The following is a 16,350-nucleotide window of genomic DNA, read 5'->3' on the forward strand; positions in this document are numbered from 1 at the left end:
CTGCATATATCATAAATTGCTATTGCAAATAGAAGTATTATGTTCAACAACTGAGATTTTCAGATATTATTTTGACAAACACACTTTAACACACTTTGGTGCTTACAATTCATTCTCTATTGTCATAGACTTGATGGGCACTGTCATCTGTGATCTTTGTGATATGACTTTCTTTAAGCACGTACTGATGAAACTGTCACTTAATATTTTTTTCTTAAAGTCTACAAACACTACATGTATTCACTCTGTGATAGGGTTGGATCCTATATGCTACTTTTATTACTCTCATGTAAATGGTTCAGTGCCTATAATTGAGGCTGTGTGTAGAATGGGGCATAAAGGAAATGACCTCTATTAGATTATAGTGTTAAGGAATTCACCTTACAGTTTTGGCCTGTGTATTCATTTGCCGATAACTAATCAGAATTCCATTGTGTTTACATAAAGAGAATACTTCAACATGAGAAGGTCCTGCCATGGAAAAGACGACTGGGCGGACGTAAAGTGGAAAGGAGGGGAAATAACTCGCACCATGCAGCAGGACACCTTCAGCTGTGGGGTCTTTGTAATGCAGGTTTGATAGTTATATTTTCAATAATGAATGGTTAGCTGTTATGTGACAATTAGGTCAAAAACTCTATTTTTTTGTTGGTGTAGATGGCCAAGGAAGTTGCACAGAACTTCCCCAACATCCCCTCCCAAATTGATATAGAACCTTAACAAACACATGGAGCAACTGCAAAAAGAAATGGCTGAGGATATACTAAAAATGTCTGGTATGTAATGACATTTAATTCAAAGTAAATGTAAATTCTTTATTTTTATGTAGTTGTGTGGGACAGCCATATGTTCAGTTCAAGCCTATGATTTCAGAGTTCAACAAAGCCAACAACTGCTTCTTGTGTGCCGCTGATAAAGAACCTGGATGTGGCCCAAAGACTGACTGGGTTACTAACTTTATTTAACATGTTTATAATCTTTTGACAAAAGTGACGGCATGTAAGACAATTTATGATATAACACAATGGATGGCTAATTCGTCATACTGCATTGATATTTGATATTATTTAGAACGTGTTACGCTTTGTTTTGTTTTAGATTGAATGTTTTGCATGCCAGCGGTGGTTCCATGTGCTGTAACTAGGAATGAAGACAAAAGAGTTAATGTCCAAATCGTGAAAATAAGACCTGTGCAATGTTGTGTGAAATCTTTCCAACATCTTGACACTTATTTGGAGTCTGTGACTCAAGTGGTTTGAAAGCTATTGAGGTTTGAAAGCGTGAATATCCATCGAATATCCAACTTGTAACTGTCTTTACTTCGGTCGATGCTGATGACAGCCAGCTGGGCAGATAATTATATCCGATAACAAATTCAGTCTCTCCCAATTAAAATTGTCCACGATGTTGGACGGCTCCAACACTTTTTTACTAAAACATCCTTACCAGAAGTCCACCAGCACATTTTGATACTCAAATTAACTGCACCACATTAAAAAATGTGTCTGAACAATTAGCTCACAATGATAAGATGCCTAGCACTTGTGTAACAGAGATGAATCTACTCTCCTTGCGTTGTGTTAAGTTCAAAGAAATCACCCCATCCAGTGGTCCCAGTAGATCGTTATTTATTATATGTGATTAAATAGGAAACAGCACGTTAGTTGTGCAGGGCTTAATGATGTTGATGGATGTCGATGGTAAAATCTGTAGCACGTAAACCACTGTGTTAGCAGTGAGCTTATGTGACCATTACATCGGTGCATGCTAGCTAACACACTTATACACAGCAATCATATACCAAAGCACATCCCAGAAAGTCCCTCAATCCCTAACAGGTACCAAATATCCACACATGTATACATCAGGAATGTACAGCAAACTTGTACACATTGTACAATATAAAAATAGAATACAGTATTCAGAACGTGACCTAGCCTTGCGTCACGTTTTCATACTGGGGAGACGTGACGTTCATCATCGCCCCCTATCTGCAAGTGGGGCCAATAACAACACGCCTTGTTGTCATCAGAATTGAGCCACCCAATAAGAGTGCTTGAACATTAAATACACCTTTCTTTAGAGGCAATTGGAAACATAACCAACACTGTTACTTCTAACCACTAGTGATGTATTCCAATCCCCCATGGGGTCATCATTTTCCTTTGACATGTGGACTTTTTCCTTTGACATGTGGACATTGTGGTATGGTGTTGAGGAGTAAAGTGCAGTCATCACCTTAAAAATTAAGAGTAAGAATGAATTTCATAAGGAGCTAGGGCTACAACTTTTTTCAGCCCTCTTCACAAACACACTGTTGGCCCTAATATAAGGGTACGGCTAAAGGCTATAAGAACTGGTCGTCTAGTGCGTTTGGAACAGAGAGTAAAAGGAGCAGATTTCTGGGCGTGGAAGAATAGATTCAAGGTATAATGTACAGACAAGGGTATGGTAGGATGTGAGTACAGTGGAGCTAAACCTAGGCATTGAGTGACGATGAGCGAGGTTTTGTCTCTAGGGCACCAGTTAAGCCAGGTGAGGTAACCGCATGTGTTGGGTGTGGAACAAAAGGGCTGTCTAAGACATATTGGGCAGGGCTGGGGTCTATACAGTGAAATAAGAAAATAATCATTAACCAAAACAGCAATAGACAAGGCATATTGACATTAGGGAGAGGCATGTGTAGCCGAGTGATCATAGGGTTCAATGAGTAGTAATAGATGAGTCAGGGAGCCGATTCAGTAGTCGCTACTACGCTAGACGAGCTGGAGACACGGCGATTCAGACAGCTAGCGGGCCGGGGCTAGCAGATGGGCCTCCGGCGACGTCGCAATGGAAGAGCCTGTTGAAACCACCTCGGACGATTACGTCGGCAGACCACTTGTGATGGATCGGGGGGCTCCGTGTCGGCAGTAAAGGGTCCAGGCCAATGGGCCTAGCTCGAGGCTATCTTAAGGCTAACTGGTGCTTACTTCGGGACAGAGACGTTAGCCAGGAGTAGCCACTCGGATTGCAGTTAGCTAGCTGCGATGATCTGGTGTAAAGGTTCAGAGCTTGCGGAAGGAATCCGGAGATGTGGTAGAGAAATAGCACTCCGATATGCTCTAGGTTGATATAACGCTGTGTAGACTGGCAGGTATTGACCGAGCTGAGGCTTGCCGGTGTCCGAGTTAACGGTGAAAACCGCTAGCAGTGGCTAACTGACTACTAGCTAGTAGCTAGTTAGCTGGCTAGCTACTGATGGGGGTTACGGTTCTAAAGTATAAAAATAGCAGATCCGTACCACATTGGGTGAGGCGGGTTGCAGGAGAGTATATTCAGTCCGTAGATGTAAAGTGAGATTAAAGTATATCTGAAAAAAATGAGGGGAAAAAAATGATAGTTATACGGGACGGGACAAGACAAACACACGTCCGACTGCTACGCCATCTTGGAAGTAAATGATAGTCCCACTAAGCGCAAACCAGATGGGATGGCGTATCGCTGCAGAATGCTGTGGTAGCCATCTGGTTAAGTGTGCCCAGAATTCTAAATAAATCACAGACAGTGTCTCACAAAGACACTGTGGTTGGAACCAAAAATCTCAAATTTGGACTCATCAGACCAAAGGACAGATTTCCACCGGTCTAATGCCCATATCCCGACCGTTCATCACTGTGTGTGCTCCTAGAGGTGTGAGTATGGGGTGGTACCTAGCAGATCAACTAAGGGCAGGAGAGGGTTGGCGGTTTTTGGGAAGAGTAGAGACTGAGCTGCATCATAGTTTTGGTAACCTTTCTGATACATTCAGATCCACCACCTTCCGGTACTAATCATATGATACTGTTGTCATTGAAAAGAAGTAAAATAAACTATATAATACACTGATGAGTGACATACAGAATAAGGAATCAAAGAAGATCAAGATGTAGAATTTAAGGTAAACATTAAACCATTTCCTGGGGAATCAGAAAACTGTACAGGAATTGGGGTTGGCCAGATTGAAGTACTCGGCCAACCCACCTCGGTTCCCTTAAATTCCTGATGAGCACCAGTGTTATAGATACAATAATGGCACCGAGAACTAAGATGATTTTAATGGCTGAAAGGTAATCGTTAATGTGACTGACTTAGGTTTGAAAGCACAGGAGAAAATTCTTAACCTCATAGCACCTATAACTGATATAGGGTGGGCTAGTACCAGCAAAGGACGCATACGACAGAAATTACCACAAAGGGTGGTTAGGAACTTGCGCCCTGGGGTTATTGGTCCAACCAGATCGAATTAGTCATCAGAGGCCAGTTATAGGAGGCTAAAGTAGGCACAGGAGGAGTTTTGACCAGGATGGGAGTAGCTTTGTCAAGATGGATGCTATTGACATCCTCAGGGAAGTTCCAGATGAATACAAAGCTATGAATCAAAAATGTGAAGGCTTTAACACTAAATTATTTTGGTAGTTGACAATAAATAAACATGTGGATTGGATTAATGACATCTTTTATAATCAACAGAGATTCATGAATGAAACCGGGGATGCAGTAAAGAGGTTCTCTGACCAATTATCCGCCACCTCCCTCATGACCTGGTAAAATAGACTGACTCTCGATATGTTACTGGCAAAAGAGGATGGTGTAGGTAGAATTATTAGGTTCATTGCTGTACGTACATTCCTGATAACACAGCTCATGTTTGGGAAATGGAAAAATGCTGTAAGAACTGTATTATGGGCTGCTTTCACCTATATGAGGTTTAATCACCAGAACTCTAGGGAGATCGATAACGGAGCAGACGGTGAAATACAGAACGAGTCAAAGTTCAGACCAGTGGGACGACAAATACCTACCGCCGAGCCTGGTGGAGGATTCATTCAATTATGAGGAGCCCATGTTAGATGAGACCATCTTTAGAGTTTCCTGAATTAGTTTGATTTTGTGTGAAATTTCTGAATCCAATAAAAATAGATGTGTTGTAATGTATGTGAAATATTTAGCCCTACTGGGACTTGACAAGCTATCTGCTGAAATGAAGGGTGTAGCGAGGGTAGACAAGTGGAATTGGCTGAATATCTTTTTTGGCAAGTATACAGCTATGGTGGTTACTGGAGTTCTGACCCTAGTGCTTGTGTTCCTATTATTGATATGTTGTGCTGCTTGTATAATCCCTTGCTTAAGAACCAAAACACGTTCTTTCTTTCTATTCTAATTTAATTTTGCTTTATTCATTTCATAGGTTTGTCTAGTCTGAGTGGGGAGGCTGAGGGTCATCACTAATTGGGCCGTTCCACCAACTCGGTGCCTTTTGTGAAGTGTAGCTTGGCCGAAAAAACTTTCGATTTTACCTAATTTTAACACTCTGTCATAAAGAGCACATGTTTAACAAATTTGCACATGTTTAACAAAGTGGATGATCATAATGCATATAAAACGTTGCAAGTGTAGACCTACAGATCAGTGGCGGTCAGGACTGTTTAAGATGAGGGAGGACGATTTTCTTTTCATGAGCATGGCCTTATTTCTATTACAGCATATTGGATGACTGACATTCATATTCCATTCACCCAGTTCAGTGTAACAGTGATAGGTTTAGGCTACTACATGATACTCTAGTTTTCCCTATACCCATCACGAGGTTGCTACAACCTAGCTTATGAATGGCAGTTTACAACGTAGATGACACATGGACATACAGTGACATTCAATACTGCCTTGCACACTCTTGCCTGTATCTAGCTGGTATAAGGTGTAATAATTAGTCCAATAGTTGCAAACGAGAGTTTCTATTGGACAAATTCAGTTATGTTTATCCCCGTTTTCTTCCATTTGCTTCCATATAAGAAACGTTATTCAACAGAATCGGTGGAATGAATACACCCCTGATCACGCATAAACACAGTTCATTTTCATAGCAGCCACGTTGGATTCCTTCTGGCATCTATGCGCTCTCCTCCTCTCACCTCATCCCTTCGCTTGTGGACTTCAATGCACAACGCATCAGCTGTATGTGACCAGGCAAAAAAACTTTCCAAGCCAAACTGTGACACACAGCCTACATCATTGTCACCATATTAGCTTAAGTAACGTCATAGTAAGCATAGCTAATATAACCAATGCCTTAGTAAACCCGCTACAATCATGCAGTAACGTTACATTGTACAGTCAGTAAGCAGTTACACCGGCGGGCCCCGGTGGCAATAAATGAGTGAAAACCAAAAGCTTACCTTGACTTGGAAGAGTTCCAGTGTTATAGCCAGCTAGCTAACATAGCATCCCTCTGTTTGAGCAGGGTGTTTCAGTAGGTTAAACTATCTAGCTGCATTTGATAGCTAAGTAAGTGAAACTTAAAATGAAAAATAATTATGAAATCGCTTTCTCTATTTCTCTCTTGCTTCTCCTTCATTTTGGAAGAAATTAATTTGTTCAAGTCTGTTCAACTACTGTCTTTCTCTCTCTTTGAGTCAAGTACTCACCACATTTTATGCACTGGGGTGCTAGCTAGCTGTAGCTTATGCTTTCAGTACTAGATTCATTCATTATGTGGGTGGGCAACATGTCAGTTCATGCTGCAAGGGCTCTGATAGGTTGGAGGATGTCCTCCGGAAGATGTCATAATTCATGTGTAAGTCTATGGAAGGGGGGGAGAACCATGAACCTCCTAGGTTTTGTATTGAAGTCAATATACCCAGAGGAGGACGGAAGCTAGCTGTCCTCCGATTACACCATGGTGCTACCCTACAGAGTGCTGTTGAGGATACTGTAGACCTTCTTTGCAAAATAGTGTGTTTTAATAAATGATTTGGTGACGTGATTATATTTAGTATAGATTTATCTAAAAATGATAACTTTTTAAATGGTCCTCCTCTGGGGAGCCTCCACTGTTCCACTATACCAGGGGAGCAACTTTAGTTTTAGAAGTGGAGGGGGACATAATTATATATTTTTTCTTATCCAGTTGGATAAACACTCCAAACACCTTAGCCGCCCGCACGGAGGTGTCAGCATGGTCCTAAAGCACACCGTTGCCTCGTTTTGTATCACGTTCCAATTACAAAACTGAGGGGGACAAAAATGCAATTTCAGAATGTGGGGGAGACATATCCCCCCCCCCTGTCCCCAGTGAAAGTTGCGCCACTGGCCTGATGATTATGTATGTAGCAGTGCCAGTAGCCTATGGGTCGGTCTGCATTTTTACGTTGAATTCATAGTTTTCACAAATAGCCTACCGCAAACATTGTCGGATTGAAGTATACCATATAAAGTTACATATGCATTAATAGGTTATATAACATAAGAAGAACACTATCTGATGTGAATGAATGTAGGCTATAGATATATTATTGACTTCCTATAGTACATAATATGCTAACCAGAGATTTAGACGACTTTTTCAAATATAAATAATTCACAATCTGATACTGATACAGTCAAGTGTCTTCCTACATTAATTAAAGACTGTAGCGTGGGCTCGAGTCCGGACTCATGATAAATTTATTTAAAATAACTGCAATACTGCCATCTGTAGGATGATAACGAGAGTGCAAACTACAATCATACTGTACACTTTGTTATGTTCTTCCTCCTCCAATCAAATAATGCATATGTGACAAAGTAGATGATTATAAAAATGCATATAAAACATTGTAGACCTACATATGTGTACACGTCCATGTAATATAGTCCATGTAATATAGTCCATGTAATATAGTCCATGTAATATAGCTTATGTAATATGATTATTAGGCCATAGCAGTATGTTTGTCTGCAAGGCTGAAGAAAGAGGTATCTCCTTATTAAATTAATTAATAATTTTCCTTTTCAAGCTGTAGGCTACGTCCGTTCTCAACACACTAACACAGTAAATGTAAAGCTACATTTCAACGGCGGACAAAAACTTGAGTGAGATTTGAACCCTTGCCACAAATCTACACAGAGAGCAATTTGACCAGTCAGTCAAACACTCGTGATGTAGTTTCTTTGATTATCAGTAAGCGCTGTTGTACTTCTGTTAAGTGCGCTTCCATGAACAAGTGTTGGAACACGTCCAACTACGTGTTGGAACACGTCCATCAACACGTCCATCAACGATTTGAATTGGCTGATAGGGAATGTCCTACAGGTAATTATCACAGCCTGCTGGTGAGGTTAGCATAGTGCAAAATGTGCAACCTTACTGTATGTAATGGGAACAGCTAATATGTAGCCTTTGATCACTTGCCACTATGTCAGAGATTTTAATTGGCTGATGCTTAAACTTAACCTTGATCTTAAACTTTTTCTAATGTTCACAAGTATGGCCTGTAGTGTTTATGCAGTTTAGCCTGAAAAATAAATAACACATTTTGCCTAAAGATATGTGGCCGTCATTTTATTCAAACACTGTTTGGATTTTGTGTTTGGAACAGAAATATGTCACACATAGCCCTGTATGTATTTTGAGTTACTTTACTACAATGGTATACCATAGATATGCCTCCTCAATACCCTGAGAAACAAGAGTTTTCTGTGAGCAAAATACCTAACTAGAAAAATATTTATATCGTAATATCAAACAATTAACCTTGGAGTAGGTAAGTGTACGTACAGCCTCTATCCATTTACTGGTGATGCGTGAAATTAATTTTCTATATTAACTTGATCTTGTGATTTTCTTGCGCAATACTGACCCTTGTCCCACCAGATGATGAACAATGGGTTAAGTCTTTCATTAACCCAACAACTTCTCTAATTGCTGTTCACAGGATGTGTTTGTTTTGTAGTTAACCGTTAAGACTGGGGTTATGTTGCAATGGATACAGTATAAAGAAATACATCGTACCATTCAGATAATCTCATATACATTTGCTTTGTAAAAGTAGAAAAAATACACTTGATTTAGTAAATATTCAGATTAAAAGGTTCAAATAAACGCTTCATCAGGAATAGTCCACAAACTGTTCTCAGCTTCAGAGTAAACTTCTGTAAGAAACAAAACAAAGAGAAATAACTAAAATAAAGGAGAAGAAAGGAGAATGATTTCCCACCACAATGACAGAGCGGTGACTGAAAACTCACTTTAAAATCAAATCAAATCAATTTTATTTATATAGCCCTTCGTATATCAGCTGAAATCTCAAAGTGCTGTACAGAAACCCAGCCTAAAACCCCAAACAGCAAGCAATGCATGTGAAAGAGGCACGGTGGCTAGGAAAAACTCCCTAGGAAAAACTCCCTAGAAAGGCCAAAAACCTAGGAAGAAACCTAGAGAGGAACCAGGCTATGAGGGGTGGCCAGTCCTCTTCTGGCTGTGCCGGGTGGATATTATAACAGAACATGGTCAAGATGTTAAAATGTTCATAAATGACCAGCATGGTCAAATAATAATAATCATTGTAGTTGTCGAGGGTGCAAAGTCGTGGATGTAGGTGAAGAAGATGAAGCTGAAGACCATGATCCACTCACTCACAGCACTCACCAGATGGAACACATAGTCCTGTAATGACATGGAGAGTCGGATAGAGACTGGTATTGGCACGAATAGCTTCTCTGGCCTATAAAGCCTACATGGATCCAGAATTTTGCCCATCTTTGTTGTTTATGTGAGTGGTCTTTTTGGTAAAGATGCGCTCATACTGTACCTCGTCTTCTGTTTTTCTATGCAGTGTGGTTTGTGTCACAAAGATAGCACAGACAACAGCTGGATGGAAAATGAAGGAGATATTTTCTTTGATAAAACAATGATCATTCATGATTAAAATCATTTAGACACCAGGGGTTACTATTGTTTTCAAGGATACTGGGGAAAACTGCCGGGAAGGCGATAGTTGCAATTCCTGTGCGCATACAACTCAAGGCAAAGGAACATCCATAGGGGAAGTGTCACGTCCTGACCAGTATAATGGGTTATTTGTTACTGTAGTTTGGTCAGGACGTGGCAGGGGTGTGTTTGTTTAGAGTGTTTCGGGGTTTGTTGGGCTATGTTCTTATTTAAGAGGGGTGTTTGTTTAAAGTTTTTCGGGGTTTGTTGGGTTATGTTCTTGTTAGTCTATTTCTATGTTAGTTCTAGTATGTCTATTTCTGTGGTGTTTGTTGGGTTGACCTTCACTTGGAAGCAGCTGCTCCTAGTTGCTTCTAATTGAAGGTCCTATTTAAGAGGGGTGTTTTTCTATGGGATTATGTGGGTAGTTGTTCCTTGTATAGCTGTAAGCCTTACAGGACTGTTTATTGTCGTTGTTTTTGTATACGTGTTTATTTTGGTTTTCCTTCTTTCTGCCTAATAAAAAGAAGATGAGTATACACATTCCAGCTGCATTTTGGTCAAATCCCTACAACACCCATGACAGAACTACCCACCACCAACGGACCAAGCAGCGGAGGAAGGAGCAGCAGCAGAGCTTTAAGGAGTTTTGGACTTGGGAGCAGATACTAGTGGGAGAAGGACCATGGAGGAAGGCTGGAGAGGACAGAGAACGCTATGCTGGGACACGGCTAGCAAGGAAGCCTGAGAGGCACCCCCAATAAATGTTTTTGGGGGGGCACACGGGTAGTTTGGCTGGGCCAAGGGTGAGCCCTAAGCCAACTCCCTGTGCTTATTATGGGGAGCGTGTGGAGTGGAGAGCGCCGGTGTGTGTATGCGGAAGTGCGCACAATCTCACCCATGCGTACGCACAGTCCGGTGCGAGCGATCCCAGCCCCTTGCAAGTGCCGTGCTAGAGTGGGCATCCAGCCTGGAAGGAGGATGCCTGCGCAGCACATCTGGTCACCAGTGCGCCTCCTAGGCCCAGGCTACCCTACACCTGCTCTATGCACGGCAGCCATCAGGCCTCTGCACAGCCCAGTTCGCCCTGTGACAGCACTCCGCTTGTGCAGGGCTACTATTACCATCCAGCCAGGAAGGGTTGTGCAGGAGGTGCGCTCCAGACCTCCAGTGCCTACTCATGGCCCGGTGTATCCAGTTTCTGCTCCTCGCACTAGCCCTGAGGTGCGTGTCTCTAGTCTGGCACCTCCAAAGCCAGCCCCACGCACCAGGCCTCCAGTGCGTCAGCCCAGTCCAGCTCGTCCTGCTCCTGCTCCTCGCACTAGCCCTGTGGTGCGTGTCCCTAATCTGGCGCCTCCTAAGCCAGCCCCACGCATCAGGCCTTCAGTGCGCAGCCCCGTCCAGAGTGTCCGGCAACAGTTCCCCGTCCAGAGTGTCCGGCAACAGTGCCCCGTCCAGAGTGTCCGGCAACAGTGCCCCGTCCAGAGTGTCCGGCAACAGTGCCCCATCCAGAGCTTCCGGCGACAGTGCCCCGTCTAGAGATGGCCCACAGTTCGGAGCCTGCAGAGACGGCCCACAGTCCGGAGCCAGCAGAGACGGCCCACAGTCCGGAGCCAGCAGAGACGGCCCACAGTCCGGAGCCAGCAGAGACAGCCCACAGTCCGGAGCCAGCAGAGGACGGCCCACAGTCCAGAGCCAGCAGAGGACGGCCCACAGTCCGGAACCGACAGAGACGGCCCACAGTCCGGAACCGACAGAGACGGCCCACAGTCTGGAACCGACAGAGACGGCTTACAGTCCGGAGCTCCCAGAGTCGCCCTTCAGTCCGAGGTCTCCAGCGACGCGCATCAGCCCGAGGTCTTCAGCGATGCGCCTTAGTCCAGAGACTTTGGGAGGGGTAAAATATAATAAGCATTTAGTGGGGGTGAACAGGTTAGGTTGGGGAGTAAGGCCGGAGCCTGAGCCACCTCCGTAGTAGGAAGTCGGGGGGGCGGGGTGTAGGACAAGAACCGTCGATGACGGTGGCCACCCTCCCTTTAGTAAGGATTATTTTTTGTTTTTGGGGTTTATTTCTTTGTGTTTATTTTTTGTGTAAGGTTCTTCCGGGGTCTGCACCTTTGGGGGGGGGGGGTACTGTCACGTCCTGACCAGTAAAATAGGTTTTTTGTTATTGTAGTTTGGTCAGGGCGTGGCAGGGGGGGTTTGTTTAGAGTGTTTCGGGGTTTGTTGGGCTATATTCTTTGTTAGTCTATTTCTATGTTAGTTCTAATATGTCTATTTCTATGTGGTGTTTATTGGGTTGACCTTCAATTGGAAGCCCCTGCTCCTCGTTGCTTCTAATTGAAAGTCCTATTTAAGAGGGGTGTTTTTTCTATTGGATTTGTGGGTAGTTGTTTCCTGTTTAGTGTTTGTTGCACCTGACAGGACTGTTTCTCGTCGATGTTTGTTGTTTTGTTAAGTGTTTACGTTTTCCTTCATTAAAGAAGATGAGTATTCACATTCCCGCTGCGTTTTGGTCCAATCCCTATGACACCTGTGACAGGAAGGCCTTATAGGATATAATGGACTGGAGGATGGTGTACAGAACACCAGAAACAAAGAAGAGTATTGCACCTGCATCATGAACTGCCGTAATCGTTGTTTCCTGGGGAAAAAGAACACGCCAGAGAGATCATGTATGGAATATCACACTGTCACTTAATGGTACAAAACCCCTGCATCTTCTCACTAAAGGGGTGACAACCCCCTGGGCAAAAACTGGTTGAATCAATGTTGTTTCCATATCATTTTAACACAGAAATTCAATGTGATGATATTGAATAAACATGGAAAACTGATTGGATTTCACCCAACTTTTATCTTAAATCCAATTACATCCTACTGGGCACACACTGGTTGAATCAAAGTTTAATAGGCTAATTGAACTGACGTTTGTGCCTTCGTGGCAACCTACCTGGAAAGTAGTGACAAAACACATCCCCAAACAAGAACGCATTCCAATCCAGAAAGCAGCCTTGTTCAGTGCTGGGGGCACACCACCTGCCTTCTCATTGAGCTTCTCCACAAACTTGTATCTGGCATACATGGTGGCCATACCTTTAGAGGATTTGGCATGGCACATGGAGTGAATATTTTTATTAGCACTTTTCACATTGAGACAGTATACGCTCACAGTAGGCTATTGTAGGCCTATGTGAAACCTGCTGCAATATTTATTTATTTGCACCTTAAAACAGAGGTAACAACAAAGTCACATAGATGATTTGAACATGATGCATGAAAAAATGCTAACATCATCCCATGACATTAGCATGTAGAAACATTGCCAGGGAAACTAAACCAAAGCATGGATTGCTGTCATATATGGTTCATAGACTGCTTACAGGGTAAGGAAACCAAATATATAATTTGGGTGAACTATCCCTTTACACTAAGACAAAAAGCTCTTTCATGGTTTTAGTGTCTTTCTGTGCTCATCTGCAAATGCAGTGATGACCGTCATCAAGCCAAAGACACAGCTCTCTGGGGGTTCAGCCCCAGTGTCACTAAAGAACAAATAGTTCAGGGTTAATGTGTGCATTAATGCCATGTCTGGAAGTCATTTTAAATCATCTGGATTTAATTTAAACAATACATTATATTAAAAATAATTATACACATTAAATTATAACAGAACAGAAAGTGATAGAATTTGTTATTTAATGAAATCAAAAAATTTAATCAAAACAAAATCATACCATTGGCATAATCTATTAACCAAATAGATACTTGCATTTCAAATGTAAAACCATACCAGTTGATTACAAACAAATAATGAAGGTATATCTACGGAACATATTACTGAATAGAGGGCTTTAATTGTTTGAATAGAGCGCTAATTAGTTAAACCCTTATTAATTATCTATGCCTATTAATGTTGAGTTTGCATATGTTTTAAATATCTATCTGCTCAATAAACAAGCTGTTTAAATGTCAGGTGAGGACACACACCGGACATTAAGTAGCTCACAGGCCCCTACACTGTAGACTACACAGCCGGGACTGGCTACCAGCCAAGTACAGCGTTCAACTGTGGTGCAATATGAATGCAATATGATTTCCATTAATATCGCCGGTTTTGATGAGAAGAAATAAAGAAACATTATTTCCATTACCCCCACTGATTTAAATAATAAGAAGTAAATGCTATTATCACGGTTTAATGAAGAACAGAAAGTTCGTGGAAAATAAAAATGCTCAGGCTGCTGATAAATAATCATAATCTTACTTTATATAGGGGAAGATAACATCCACATCATGCTCGAACAATGCAATTAGGTAGGAAACAATAAACGTGCTAGATGACCAGATTATCAAAAAAATGGGTTAAATTAAAAGCATAATCCCTCCATGAACCAAAGCATTTTGTCAGCAATAAGGAAAAGTTACCACGCAGACAGACCGACCTTAGTGCAATTAATAAAGAACAAATACGATGCAGAATACTGACAGGTAAAATCCTTCTGTCAATATTCCTCAGAGTTGAGATTTGAAGTAGGGTTATAATTTGGCTAATCGGCCACCTAAAAAGTGACATCTTTTACTGAAAACTATACCGTAAACTGTTAATTTGCAGTCACGTGGTCTAGACAGTGTTGCATTTCAGTCATGTTGAGTTGGGCTGACTACCGTACCTCGTCCGATCATTTCCGCATGTAACAGAAACTAAGACGCAAAGCTTTACATAAAATGGCCTCACATCCTCTTCTGAACCAAAATGTATATTTCTTTCTTTCCATTGTTTATTATTCATTCTAATCTGAGTGGGAAGGCCTGCAGAGGGATGCATCCATTCTACACTGAGTATACAAAACATTAAAGGAAACTTGCTGTTTCCATGACATAGACTAACCAGGTGAATCCAGGTGAAAGCTATGATCCCTTATTGATGTCACTTGTTAACTCCACTCCAATCAGTGTATATGATGGGGAGGAGACAGGTTAAAGATGGATGTTTTAGCATTTAGACAATTGAGGCATCAATTGTGTTTGGGTGCCATTCAGAGGGTGAATGGGCAAGACAAAAGATTGTGCCTTTGAACAGGATATGGTAGTAGGTGCCAGGCGCACCAGTTTGAGTCAAGAACTGCAATGCTGCTGGCTGTTTCACGCTCAACAGTTTTCCGTGTGTATCAAGAATGGGCCACCACCCAAAGGACATACAGCTGACTTGACACAACTGTGGGAAACAATGGAGTCAAAATGGGCCAACATTCCTGTGGAACGCTTTCATCACCAAATCAAATTGTATTGGTCACATACATATTTAGCAGTGTCACGGCTCTCGTCAGAATGAGTGGACCAAAGCGCAGCTGGAAAGTGTTCATGATTTTATTAGATCAAAAAACACTCGAAACAAAGTAACAAAACGAAAAGCCAACAGTTCTGTCAGGTAACAGAATACTAAACAGAAAACAACCCAACCAGAAAACAATCATACTTAGGCAGTCTGGAAAACAGGCTGCCTAAGTATGATTCCCAATCAGAGACAACGATAGACAGCTGCCTCTGATTGGGAACCACACTCGGCTCAAAACAAAGAAATAGAAAATATAGATATTCCCACCCGAGTCACACCCTGACCTAACCAAACATAGAGAATAAATAAGATCTCTAAGGTCAGGGCGTGACAAGCAGATGTTATTATGGGTGTAGCAAAATGCTTGTGTTCCTTGCTCCAACAGTGCAGTAATATCTAACTATACACAACAATACACACAAATCTACAAGTAAAATAATGGAATTAAGAAATGTTTAAATATTGAAATATTAGGACGAGCAATGTCAGAGTCCGGAGTATAGACATTATGGACAGTATGTGGAGAGAATATGTAGTATATCTGAAGAATCTGTGGACTGAGGTCCTTAATGATCTTCTTGGCCTTCCTGTGATCCTGGGTGCTGTAGATGTCCTGAAAGGCAGGCAGTGTGCTCCTGGTGATGTGTTGGGCTGACCGCACCAGCCTCTGGAGAGCCCTGCGGTTGCGGGCGGTGCAGATTGTCAGTGATGTGTGCGCAGAGTAACTTGAAGCTTTTCACCTTCTCCAATGCGGTCCCATCGATGTGGATGGGGGCGTGCTCCTTCTGCTGTCTCCTGAAGTCCACGATCAGCTCCTTTGTGTTGTTGACATAGAGTCAGCAGCATACCATCCTGCATCCCACAGCTGGCTTGCCTCTGAAGCTAAGCAGGGTTGGTCCTGAATTGGAGACCAGATGCTGCTTGAAGTGGTGTTGGAGGGCCAGTAGGATGCACTCTTACCTTTGTAAAAAAAAATATTCCAATGCCCCAAGGGAGTGATTGGGGACATTGCCCTGTGTAGGGTGCTGTCTTTCAGTCGCTAAATTCTCCTCTCTAGCCCTCATACCATGATGGCCACCTAATCATCCCAGCTTTCAATTGGCTCATTCATCCCCCCTCCTCTCCCCTGTTAATATACCCCAGGTTGCTGCTGTAAATGAGAATGTGTTCTTAGTCAACTTACCTGTTACTAAAAATAACAATAAATAAAAGAGTCCATGCCCTGATGAATTGAGGTTGTTCTGAGGGCAAAAGGGGGGCGAAACTCAATATTAGGAAGGTGTTCCTAATGTTTGGTATGTTC

General features: G+C 42.2%; 1 pseudogene; it reads right to left on the reverse strand.

The window, feature by feature from the left end:
• Positions 1-8,847: 8,847 nt before the first annotated feature.
• LOC115180160 (DNA damage-regulated autophagy modulator protein 1-like) lies at positions 8,848-14,339 on the reverse strand (annotated as a pseudogene).
• Positions 14,340-16,350: the final 2,011 nt, after the last annotated feature.

This window comes from Salmo trutta, chromosome 40 (assembly GCF_901001165.1).
Source record: "Salmo trutta chromosome 40, fSalTru1.1, whole genome shotgun sequence".
NCBI classification, from domain to species: domain Eukaryota; kingdom Metazoa; phylum Chordata; class Actinopteri; order Salmoniformes; family Salmonidae; genus Salmo; species Salmo trutta.